The following is an 11,516-nucleotide window of genomic DNA, read 5'->3' on the forward strand; positions in this document are numbered from 1 at the left end:
AAGGATTTGGGGCGTCCCGGAAGAGCGCAATCTCGTTTTTGCCGAGAGGAGTGTGTCCCGCTGGGAATACGCACGCGTGTCCCGAGAAACCCGATCCGCGGCTGCGACGCGTGACGCTGGCCAGAGCAGTCAGCGTGTGACACTTTTATACCACGGCGCGCGACGCCTGACGTTCCCCAGGCCCGACACGAGAGTATGCCCGGCATTCGGGACGTCGCGTGGCAGCCTCTTCGTCTGCAGCGTCCTCGAGACGACGCCGCTTCCTTAACTTCTCGTTCGCGGGATACTGACTGTCCGTTATGCAGCGAAATTAGAATAGAATGAGATTTTCACTCTGCAGCGGAGTGTGCGCTGATATGAAACTTCCTGGCAGATTAAAACTGTGTGCCGGACCGAGACTCGAACTCGGTACCTTTGCCTTTCGCGGGCAATTGCTCTACCAACTGAGCTACCCAAGCACGACTCATGCCCCGTCCTTACAGCTTTACTTCTGCCAGTATCTCGTCTCCTACCTTCCAAACTTTACAGAAACTCTCCTGCGAACCTTGCAGAACTAGCACTCCTGAAAGAAAGGATATTGCGGAGACGTGAAATTAGAATATATGGGTACAGCTCTTAGCTTCATCCTCTGTCATACATTGAAGCGCCAAAGAAACTGACGTAGACATGTGTATTCAAATACAGAGATATGCAAACAGGCAAAATGTGGAGCTGCGGTCGACAACGGTTACATAAGACACCAACTGTCTGGCGCAGTAGTTTCGCCGGTTGCTGCTGCTACAGTGGCAGATTACGTAGGTTTAAGTGAGTTTGAACGTAGTGTTTGCACAAGAGCGGTGGGACACAGCATCTCCGAGATAGCGATGAAGTGGGAATTTTCCAGTAAGACCATTTCACGAGTGTACCGTGAATATCAGGAAGTCGGTAAAACATCAAATCTCCGACATTGCTGCGTTGGAAAAAGATCCGGCAAGAACAGGACCAACGACGACTGAAGAGAGTCGTTCAACGCGACAAAAGTGCAACCCTTCCACAAATTGCTGCAGACTTCAATGCTGGGCCATCAACAAGTGTCAGTGTGCGAACCATTTGTTATTTATGAAGCTTAACTATGAGCCTCATTGAAAAAGGGTGACCCGTCTGAGTCACGCAGTTTGACTCTTAGTCTGATCACAAGGGATGGCCATTATAGCACGCGTTGATCATGTAGGCTGACGTGAGGATCAAGGAACTATACTTGACGGGATGTGTCTGGAACATCTTAGGTGATTAGAAGTTAGTAGACAGGAATACAATTAAATACTTAGCTTTAATTCAGCATCAGCGATGAACGTCGATCTTGACTTTGTACAATAATATTTACAAGTGCAGTTATAAACTGAACTGCGAATACTCCTTTACAATTCTGGTTGCTTCACACATATAGATCAAATGGCAATGCATAAACTGTATGTGGCACCTGGCTAGATCGTAGGTACTGACTTAGCTGAAGGCTATGCTAACTAGCGTCTCTGCAAATGAGATCTCTGAAGCTATAAGAAGTGAACCATTGCTATTAAAGTCAGCTGTAGAACTGGACAGTGCTCTAGCTTGTCTCGTAAGACCAGCCGAGTGGCGGCGCTCAGTCTGCTAGCGTCGACAGTGGCGACTCGCGGGTCCGATGTGTACTGAGGGACCGCGGCCGATTTGGAGCCTACAACCTAGCCAGTATGGTGCCTTGCGGTGACACCACGCCATTCAACGAAACATCATTGATATGGGCTTTAGGAGCGGAAGGACCACTCGTGTACCCTTGATCACTCCACGAGAGAAAGCTTTATGCCTCGCCTTTGGTTCAAATGGCTCTGAGCACTATGGGACTCAACTGCTGAGGTCATTAGTCCCCTAGAACTTAGAACTAGTTAAACCTAACTAACCTAAGGACATCACAAACATCCATGGCCGAGGCAGGATTCGAACCTGCGACCGTAGCGGTCTTGCGGTTCCAGACTGCAGCGCCTTTAACCGCACGGCCACTTCGGCCGGCGCCTCGCCTTTGCCCGTCAACATCGACACTGGACTGTTGATGACGGGAAACATATTGTCTGGCTGGACGAGTCTCGATTCAAATTCTATCGAGCGGACGGACGTGTCCGGGTATGGGGACAACCTGATGAAGCCATGGATCCTGCATGTTAGCAGGGGACTGTTCAAGCCTGTGGAGTTTCTGTAATGGTGTGGGGCACGTGCAGCTGTAGTGATATGGACCCCTGATAGTCTAGATACGACTCTAGTAGGTGACACGTACGTAAGCATCCTGTCTGATCACCTCCATCCATTCATATCCATTGTGCATTCCGAAGCACTTCGGCAACTCCAGCAGGACAATGCCACACTCCACACGTCCTGAAGTGGTACAGAGTGGCTCCAAGAACACTCTTCTGAGTTTAAGCACTTCCGCTGGCAACCAAATTCTCCACACATGAACGTTATTATGCATATCTTCAATGCCTTGCAATGTGTTGTTCAGAAGAGATCTCCACCCCCTCGTACGCTTACGGATTTATGGACAGCCTTGAAGGATTCATGGTGTCAGTTCCCTCCAGCACTACTTCAGACATTAGTCGAATCCATGCCATGTCGTGTTGCGGCACTTCCGCGTGTTGTCGGGGTCTCCAAACGATATTAGGCAGGTCTACCACTTTCTTTGTTTTCTCAGTGTAGAAAATATGGATACAGATCTTAGCTTCGTAATGTGTCATATCTAGCGTCAAAAATCTCTTTTTCGCATGTACGACCCCATACAACCTCTTATCACTGTTTTATGTGGAATAGTAATGCTCCGTAAGGGAGCGATACATAGGGGGATGTAGAATATCCCTAGATTCTTCACTTAATACTGGTTCTCGGATTTTTGCAAGTATGCTTTCGCAGATTAGTTGGCGTCCATCTTCAAATATGTGCCAGTTCAGCTTCTTCAACATAGTGCTGAGGATGTCCCGTGGGTCAAACAAATCTGTGAGGATTTCTGCTTACCTTCTTTGCATTACGTTCCCTGTTACTTTTATCTGGTATGGGTCCCACACACTTGCTCAACATTCTACAATGGGTCACACATGTATTTTGACCCCTTGCATTACCCCAGTAGTCTACCAACGAACCAAAGTTTATCGCCTGCATTACCTACGATCTACATCTACATGACTACTCTGTAATTCACAATTAAGCGGCAGGCAGAGAGTTAATCCGACCAGTATCTCTCTACTTCTCTGCCGCCCCCACTCGAAAAGCGCACGGGAAAGACGAACACTTAAATGTTTCAGTGGGATTTCCGATTTCTCTTATTTTATGACGATGATTTTTTTCTCTCTTTGTAGGTGGGTGTCAATAAAATATTTTCGCGTTCGCAGGAGAACGATGAAATTTCGTCAAAAGATCTCACCGCAACGAAACTCTTTGTTTTAATGATTGCCCCCCTAACTCTCGCATCGTTTCAACGACACTCTCTTCTGTATGTGGCGAGAGTAAAAAACGAGTTGCCTTCCTTTGATCTTTTTCGATGTCCTCCGTCAGTAATATCTGCTAAGGATCCCTTATTGCACAGCAGTACTCTAACAGAAAGCGAACAACAGTCGCGTATGTAGTCTCCTTCGTCCACCTGTTGCATCTTCTACGAATTCTGCCAATAAATAGCAGTGTTTGATTCTCTTTCCCGGCAGCATTATCTATGTGATCGCTCAAGTTCAAGTTATTAGTAATTGTAATCCCAAAGCATTTAGTTGAATTCACAGCCTTCAGATTTGTATCACCTATCATGTAAACGGAATTCAGCGGATTCATTCCACTACTGATGTGGGTGACTTCACGAGTCACTTGATACTTTTCGCACCATACAGATATCACGTCTGGATGATTTTGCAATTGGTTTTGATCATCTGATGACTTTATGAGACGGTGTGTAACAGCATCATTTGCAGAAAATCTAAGAGGACTGCTCAGATCGTCTCCTACATCGTTTATGTAGATTAGAAACAACAGGAGACCTGTAGCAATTCCCTGGAGAATGCTATACACTACTTCAGTTTTACTCGGTGACTTTCCGTGAGTTACTACCAATTGACAGGAATCCTTATGACAGGAAATCACGAGTCTAGTAGCACAATTTGACAAGAAGTCGCTTATAAGGAACGGTGTCAAAAACCTTGTGGAGGTCTAGGAATATGTAATCAATCTGAGATCCCTTTCGGCAGCACTCAGTAATTTGTGTAAATAAACCGTTTTGTCCAAGGTAGTTTATAATGTTAGAGCACAGTACATGAGATTTATTGTCTTGCGTATTGGTGTGACGAGTGCAACATTCGAGACGTAGCTACCGATCTATCGTCCAGCGAGAGATTGTGTAAGTAACAGCAGACTCTGAAAGGAACTTAATTGATATACTATCTGGTCTGGAGGCCTTGCCTTTATTAAGCGATTTAACCTGCTTCGCTACACGGATTGTATCTACGTTGCTCACGTTGGCAGTGATTCTTGATTTAAATTCTGAAATATTTACTTCGTCTTCTTTGGTGTAGGAGTTTTAGAAAACGTTATTTAATAAATCCGCCTTAGTGGTGTTGTCATCGGTAACATTACCGATGCTATCGCACAGTAAAAGTGTGACTGCATCTTGCTGCTGGTGTACTTTACGTGCAACCACAATCCGTTAAAAGATTCTCGCGTTGAAGTTCACGTTAAATTTTGAGGTTCCCCAAGACACCGTCTATCATGGAGAAATTGGGTGCTTTTAAATTCGTGATGATACTATTTAGTATCCCCACACGTTGCTACAGCCAGTTCTGAGACATTGATGTTATCGTCACAGATACTAGGTTACTGCGAATTTGTGAAGCGCTAAAGTTTACCTTTTTTTAACATTTAAGGCGAGATGCTAGTCTTCGCAACACTTTGAAACATTATTAAAATCTAGCCCACTATTTGCGTTGAGTAATTCCAGTTCTGAGAAATTGATGTTATCGTCACAGATACTAGGTTACTGCGAATTTGTGAAGCGCTAAAGTTTACCTTTTTTTAACATTTAACATTTAAGGCGAGATGCTAGTCTTCGCAACACTTTGAAACATTATCAAAATCTAGCCCACTATTTGTGCAGACTTTTCGAAACATTATTTCGTTACAGAAAACTGCATTATCTGCTTAAGCCCAGCGTCGTGCTGGAAGCATGATGAAAGTGTGCTAGATCTTTATTTCTGTATATACAGGGAATACAACCAAGTCTGAACACATCATGTATGCTTGTCCTGATCGCCAGAACCAGTCTCCGGTTGCCAGCGGAAGGGTATGGGCTTTCCATTAGCCTGCTCAGTAGGTTCTGGTCGCAGACGAATAACCTGGCTTAAACGCTCAATGGTTTAATTTTTCGTGGTGGCCAGCGTTTTCCAAAACCTATCAGAAAGAAACTTCTAACAATCCTGGGAGGACCTTACAGTAGCGCCTTTAGCGGGAGCATGAAATGGTCAATGAAAACTCCTACATTCTGTTCTTGGTTCTGATTGGCAGAAAGAGCTAAATGTTGAATAATTTTAAGCAGCGTTTTTGAGCTCGGTGAAGTAGAGTAGTCGGTCAGCAACACTTGTAGTTGGTGTGGTAAGCCGTCGGCCCTGTAGGACGGAGTTGGCCTTTTATGTTTATCTGAGGTCGGGAAACAGTGGTCAATGCTGATCACCAAAGTTACTTTAAAATATGGAAAGATCACAATAACCCGAAGTACGTTTCTGTGTGCGCTTGTAGAGTTCTGTTTACTCCTCTTGCAGTTTTCCAGGTGTCTGTTGCCTTTCACTGAGCAGGTGTGTGCTCGATTGGAAGGATATCTTATGTTAGCTAACTGGAGCGAAGGGAAGTTGGCGAGTTTAAGCCAATAAATTCCATTTGTTTGTGAAAATATTTCAGTGTGGTACTTTCGTGTGACCTTTTCTTCGCTATTGACTTTGAGCTCTAATGCCGTTTTGACACTGTGGAGACTATCGTTGGATGTCGCGGGGAGCCAGTTGGGGGTGGTGTACGAATTGTTAGCGGTGGTCGGATCTTCGAACCTTTCTGAAGCTGATTAGATTTCTATGTGGTTTAAATGACTGACTTTAGGCGATGATAATGATTTTGGGTGCAGGGTGCTCACCTTCATCGTCGTCGGCGCCCTTACGAAATGTCATTCTGTGGGAGAGGCTGGAGGGGGAGGGGGCGTGAAGGGGGGGAGGGGCGGACAAGGCTGTCCCTACAGGCAGATTACTTCATGTCATAGGTTGCTGCCCTGCCTCGGCAAATTAGGGATGAGGCCCTACAGTTCACAAACTTCCAGGGCCCGTGTAACGCTGACGTCATTATCAGGGAGGATTGAGGACATATCTCCAGCCAAACTGAGGGCTGCCCTTACGTCAATACAGGGTGGTCCGTTGATAGTGACCGGGCCAAATATCTCACGAAATAAGCGTCAAACGAAAAAACCACAAAGAACGAAAGTCGTCTAGCTTGAAGGGGGAAATCAGATGGCGCTATCGTTAGCCCGCTAGATGGCGCTGCCATAGGTCAAACGCAAATCAACTGCGTTTTCTAAAATAGGAACCCCCATTTTTATTACATATTCGTGTAGTACGTAAAGATATATGAATATTTTTGTTGGACCACATTTTTCGCTTTGTGACAGACGGCGCTGTAATAGTCACAAACGTATAAGTACGTGGTATCACGTAACATTCTGCCAGTGCCGACGGTATTTGCTTCGTGATACATTACCCGTGTTAAAATGGACCGTTTACCAATTGCGGAAAAGGTCGATATCGTGTTGATGTATGGCTATTGTGTCCGGACCGTTCGCCGGATAGTTACGTTATTTAAGGAAACAGGAAGTGTTCAGCCACATGTGAAACGTCAACCACGACCTGCAACAAATGATGATGCCCAAGTAGCTGTTTTAGCTGCTGTCGCGGCTAATCCGCATATCACTAGCAGACAAATTGCACGAGAATCGGCAATATAAGAAAGTCGGTGTTGAGAATGCAACATCAACATCGATTGCACCCGTACCATATTTCTATGCACCAGGAATTTCATGGCGACCACTTTGAACGTCGTGTACAGTTCTGCCACTGGGCACAAGAGAAATTACGGGACGATGACAGATTTTTTGCACGGGTTCTATTTAGCGACGAAGCGTCAGTCACCAACAGTGGTAACGTAAACCGGCATAATATGCACTATTGGGCAACGGAAAATCCACAATGGCTGCGGCAAGTGGAACATCAGCGACCTAGGCGGGTTAATGTATGGTGCTGCATTATGGGTGGAAGGATAATTGGCCCCCATTTTATCGATAGCAATCTAAATGGTGCAATTTTTGCTGATTTCCTAGGTCATGTTCTACCGATGTTACTACAACATGTTTCACTGGATGACAGAATGGCGATGTACCTCCAACATGATGGATGTCCGGCACATAGCTCGCGTGCGGTTGAAACGGTAATGAATAGTATATTTCATGACAGGTGGATTGGTCGTCGAAGCACGTTTACCGGATCTGACGTCCTCGAATTTCTTTCTGTGGGGAAAGTTGAAGAATATTTGCTATCGTGATCCACCGACAACGCCTGACAACATGCGTCAGCACATTGTCAATACATTTCGAACGTCACGGAAGGCGAACTACTCGCTTTCGAGAGGAATGTCTTTACACATATTGCCAAATGCATTGAGGTTGACGGACATCATTTTCAGCATTGATTGCATTAATGTGGTATTTACAGGTAATCACACTGTAACAGCAGAAATGATAAGTTCACAAAGGTACATATATCACATTGGAACAACCGAAATAAAATGTTCAAACGTAGCTACATTCTGTATTTTAATTTAAAAAACCTACCTGTTACAAACTGTGCGTCTAAAATTGTGAGCCATATGTATGTGACTACTACAGCGCCATCTATCACAAAGCGAAAAAAGGGTCCAACTAAAACATTCATATTTTTTTACGTACTACACGAATATGTAATAAAAAATGGGGGTTCCTATTTAAAGAAACGCAGTTGATATCCGTTTGACCTATGGCAGCGCCATCTAACGGGCCAACCATAGCGCCATCTGTTTTCACCCTTCAAGCTAGACAAGTTTCGGGCTTTGCAGTTTTTTCGTTTGACTCTTATTTCGTGAGATATTTGGCCCAGTCACGATCAATGGACCACCCTGTATACAAGACACACGTATCTAAAACATTTGAACCGAAATCGGCATATCACAAACTGCGCGGAGTGGTGGATCCTCCTGCCGGAGCAGGAAAAGGTGTATTGAAGCGCTATGTCCTATGCACAATCTGGTGAGCAAGTGCCAAGCATGTTTGGTCGATTTGAGAGACCTTAGTTTATTTCCCGCCACCTTCAACCATTTAGTTTCCCATTGAGGCGTCATTAGTCTCTCGGATGACGATATGACGATGTGCAAAGGGACGGTTCATCAACGTACAACTTGCCTCTTTGGCTTCCTTGTCGGCTGTCGTTTCCCTCTGTCCTGATGTGTCCAGGTACCCAGCAGAAGATCACCTCCTTACGACAGTGTTGGAGCCGCTGTAAGGAGTTATGGATAAGCTGAATCAACTGGTCTACGGAATACATTTGGTGGACCAATGGACTATCAGACCAATTGTGTGATCGGATTGAAGAGTTCCTAGACAACAGAACGCAGCATGTCATTCTCACTGGAGAGAAGTCCTCCGAAGTAAGAGTGATTTCAGGTGTGCCGCAGGGGAGTGTCGTAGGACCGTTGCTATTCACAATACAAATAAATGACCTTGTGGATAACATCGGAAGTTCACTGAGGCTTTTTGCGGATGATGCTGTGGTATATCGAGAGGTTGTAACAATCGAAAATTGTACTGAAATGCAGGAGAATCTGCAACGAAGTGACGCATGGTGCAGGGAATGGCAATTGAATCTCAATGTAGAAAAGTGTAATGTGCTGCGAATACACAGAAAGAAAAATCCTTTATCATTTAGCTACAATATAGCAGGTCAGCAACTGGAAGCAGTTAATTCCGTAAATTACCTGGGAGTAGGCATTAGGAGTGATTTCAAATGGAATGATCATATAAAGTTGGTCGTCGGTAAAGCAGATGCCAGACTAGATTCCTAAGGAAATGCAATCCGAAAACAAAGGAAGTGGGTTACAGTACACTTGTTCGCCCACTGATTGAATATTGCTCAGCAGTGTGGGATTCGTACCAGATAGGGTTGATAGAAGAGATAGAGAAGATCCAACGGAGAGCAACGCCCTTCGTTACAGGTGCCTAGCGGAGTATGGATGTAGATGTAGATGTAGAGACCGCTTGTAGCGAACCGGATGAGTCTGAACAGGACGAGGAATCTTGTACTATGATGCCAGTGAATCCGCTCCAGCGCCGTCATAATGCCGTACAACTCCACATCAGAATTTTTAAATTGTTCCGGAGTCGCACTTAAAAAACCCTATCAGGGCAAACAGCAGAAAAACGGAGGACTCTCGCTTGCCGGGCTCCATCTGCATAAATAACGACAATACTGTGATATGTACTTAAAATGGAAGATAATTTGCCGCGCGGAGATTGCCGAGCGGTCTCTGGCGCTACAGTCATGGACTATGCGGCTGGTTCCAGCGGAGGTTCGAGTCCTCCCTCGGGCATGGGTGTGTGTATTTGTTCTTAGGATTATTTAGGTTAAGCAGTGTGTAAGCTTAGGGACTGATGACCTTAGCAGTTAAGTCCCATAAGATTTTAAAAACATTTGAACAGTTTGAAGAAAATTTAATCTGGAGAACAAGTTTTCTTGAACCGCTTTGCGCATCTGAAGATACCAAGGCGGCTATCTGTTCCACCCCTGGCTGTGTGTTCGGAGGTCTGATAAAAAATGTGGAATGGTTCTCGATTTTGCGTGTGATCCTTGCGCAGGGGCCATGCTAATCTTTTCTGTCTGGGCAGAAGTTTAGTACGTTTCCCACTGGAGACAGTACCTGACTTTACAGTAGTGAATAGTCAAATCCCGTTTGACCGGACAAGCAGAGGCTAGCAACCGCATTGATTTCATATGTGTAATAGTGCACAGACTTAATCCGCGTCCACCATTAAAGTTTTCAACTAAATCTGCAGAGAACTAGGTTTACGTTGCTTAATGTGTCTACGACGCCACGTATCGACAATGGTGTATGATTCTTTGCAGCGACCACGACTGAAATTTCGGACCACCTTACCGTAGCTGCAACAACGGACGAAAGGTCTGTATGGGTGTGGGTACTCTGTGATGGAAGTAATTGGGCGGAAGAAGTTACAAGCAGCTCGAAGTAAATAGAAATCATTATTTATTTCCCCATACTTCATTACATTAGACTTGTGCCCATATATGGCAAGCACATTGTGGTGGGCGTCGACCCCGTGGGCCATGGTGTACGATGCGTAGTCATAAATATGTTCCCAGACGCTGTGCCCTGCCTGACTTGGTGCTGGAGCGACCTGTGGTATGTGGAATCCAGGACAGTGGCGTCCCACTGTGTCGGATGCTGGTGTGTCGGTCTGGCCGGACTACGCTGCTAACAAGACGACTGGGAGACTAGCCAGTCAAGGCGAATGACAGAAGCATATACAGGGTTATTACAAATGATTGAAGCGATTTCACAGCTCTACAATAACTTTATTATTTGAGATATTTTCACAATGCTTTGCACACACATACAAAAACTCAAAAAGTATTTTTAGGCGTTGACAAATGTTCGATATGTGGCCCTTTAGTGATTCGGCAGACATCAAGCCGATAATCAAGTTCCTCCCACACACGGCGCAGGCTGTCCCCATCAATGAGTTCGAAAGCATCGTTGATGCGAGCTGGCAGTTCTGGCACGTTTCTTGGTAGAGGAGGTTTAAACACTGAATCTTTCACATAACCCCAGAGAAAGAAATCGCATGGGGTTAAGTTGGGAGAGCGTGGAGGCCATGACATGAATTGCTGATCATGATCTCCACCACGACCGATCCATCGGTTTTACACTCTCCTGTTTAAGAAATGCCGAACATCATGATGGAAGTGCGGTGGAGCACCATCCTGTTGAAAGATGAGGTCGGCGCTGTCGGTCTCCAGTTGGGGCATGAGTCAATTTTCCAGCATGTCCAGATACACGTGTCCTGTAACGCTGTTTTCGCAGAAGAAAAAGGGGCCTTAAACTTTAAACCATGAGATTGCACAAAACACAGCTTTTGGTGAATTGCGAATTTGCTGCACGAATGCGTGAGGATTCTCTACCTCCCAGATTCGCACATTGTGTCTGTTCACTTCACCGTTAAGAAAAAATGTTGCTTCATCACTGAAAACAAGTTTCGCACTGAACGCATCCTCTTCCATGAGCTGTTGCACCGCGCCGAAAATTCAAAGCGTTTGACTTTGTCATCGGGTGTCAGGGCCTGTAGCAATTGTAAACCGTCGGCTGTGGTACGTTTAGCTCCCTGCTTGCTTTATTCGTCGACTTCCGCA

General features: G+C 45.3%; 1 non-coding gene across 1 annotated transcript; it reads right to left on the reverse strand.

The window, feature by feature from the left end:
* Positions 1 to 9,901: 9,901 nt before the first annotated feature.
* On the reverse strand, positions 9,902 to 10,003 carry LOC124623480. Its single transcript, XR_006980692.1, has one exon. It is a non-coding gene; the product is annotated as a U6 spliceosomal RNA (small nuclear RNA).
* Between the last annotated feature and the right edge of the window lie 1,513 nt (positions 10,004 to 11,516).

This window comes from Schistocerca americana, chromosome 7 (genome assembly GCF_021461395.2).
Source record: "Schistocerca americana isolate TAMUIC-IGC-003095 chromosome 7, iqSchAmer2.1, whole genome shotgun sequence".
Taxonomy (NCBI): Eukaryota; Metazoa; Arthropoda; class Insecta; order Orthoptera; family Acrididae; genus Schistocerca; species Schistocerca americana.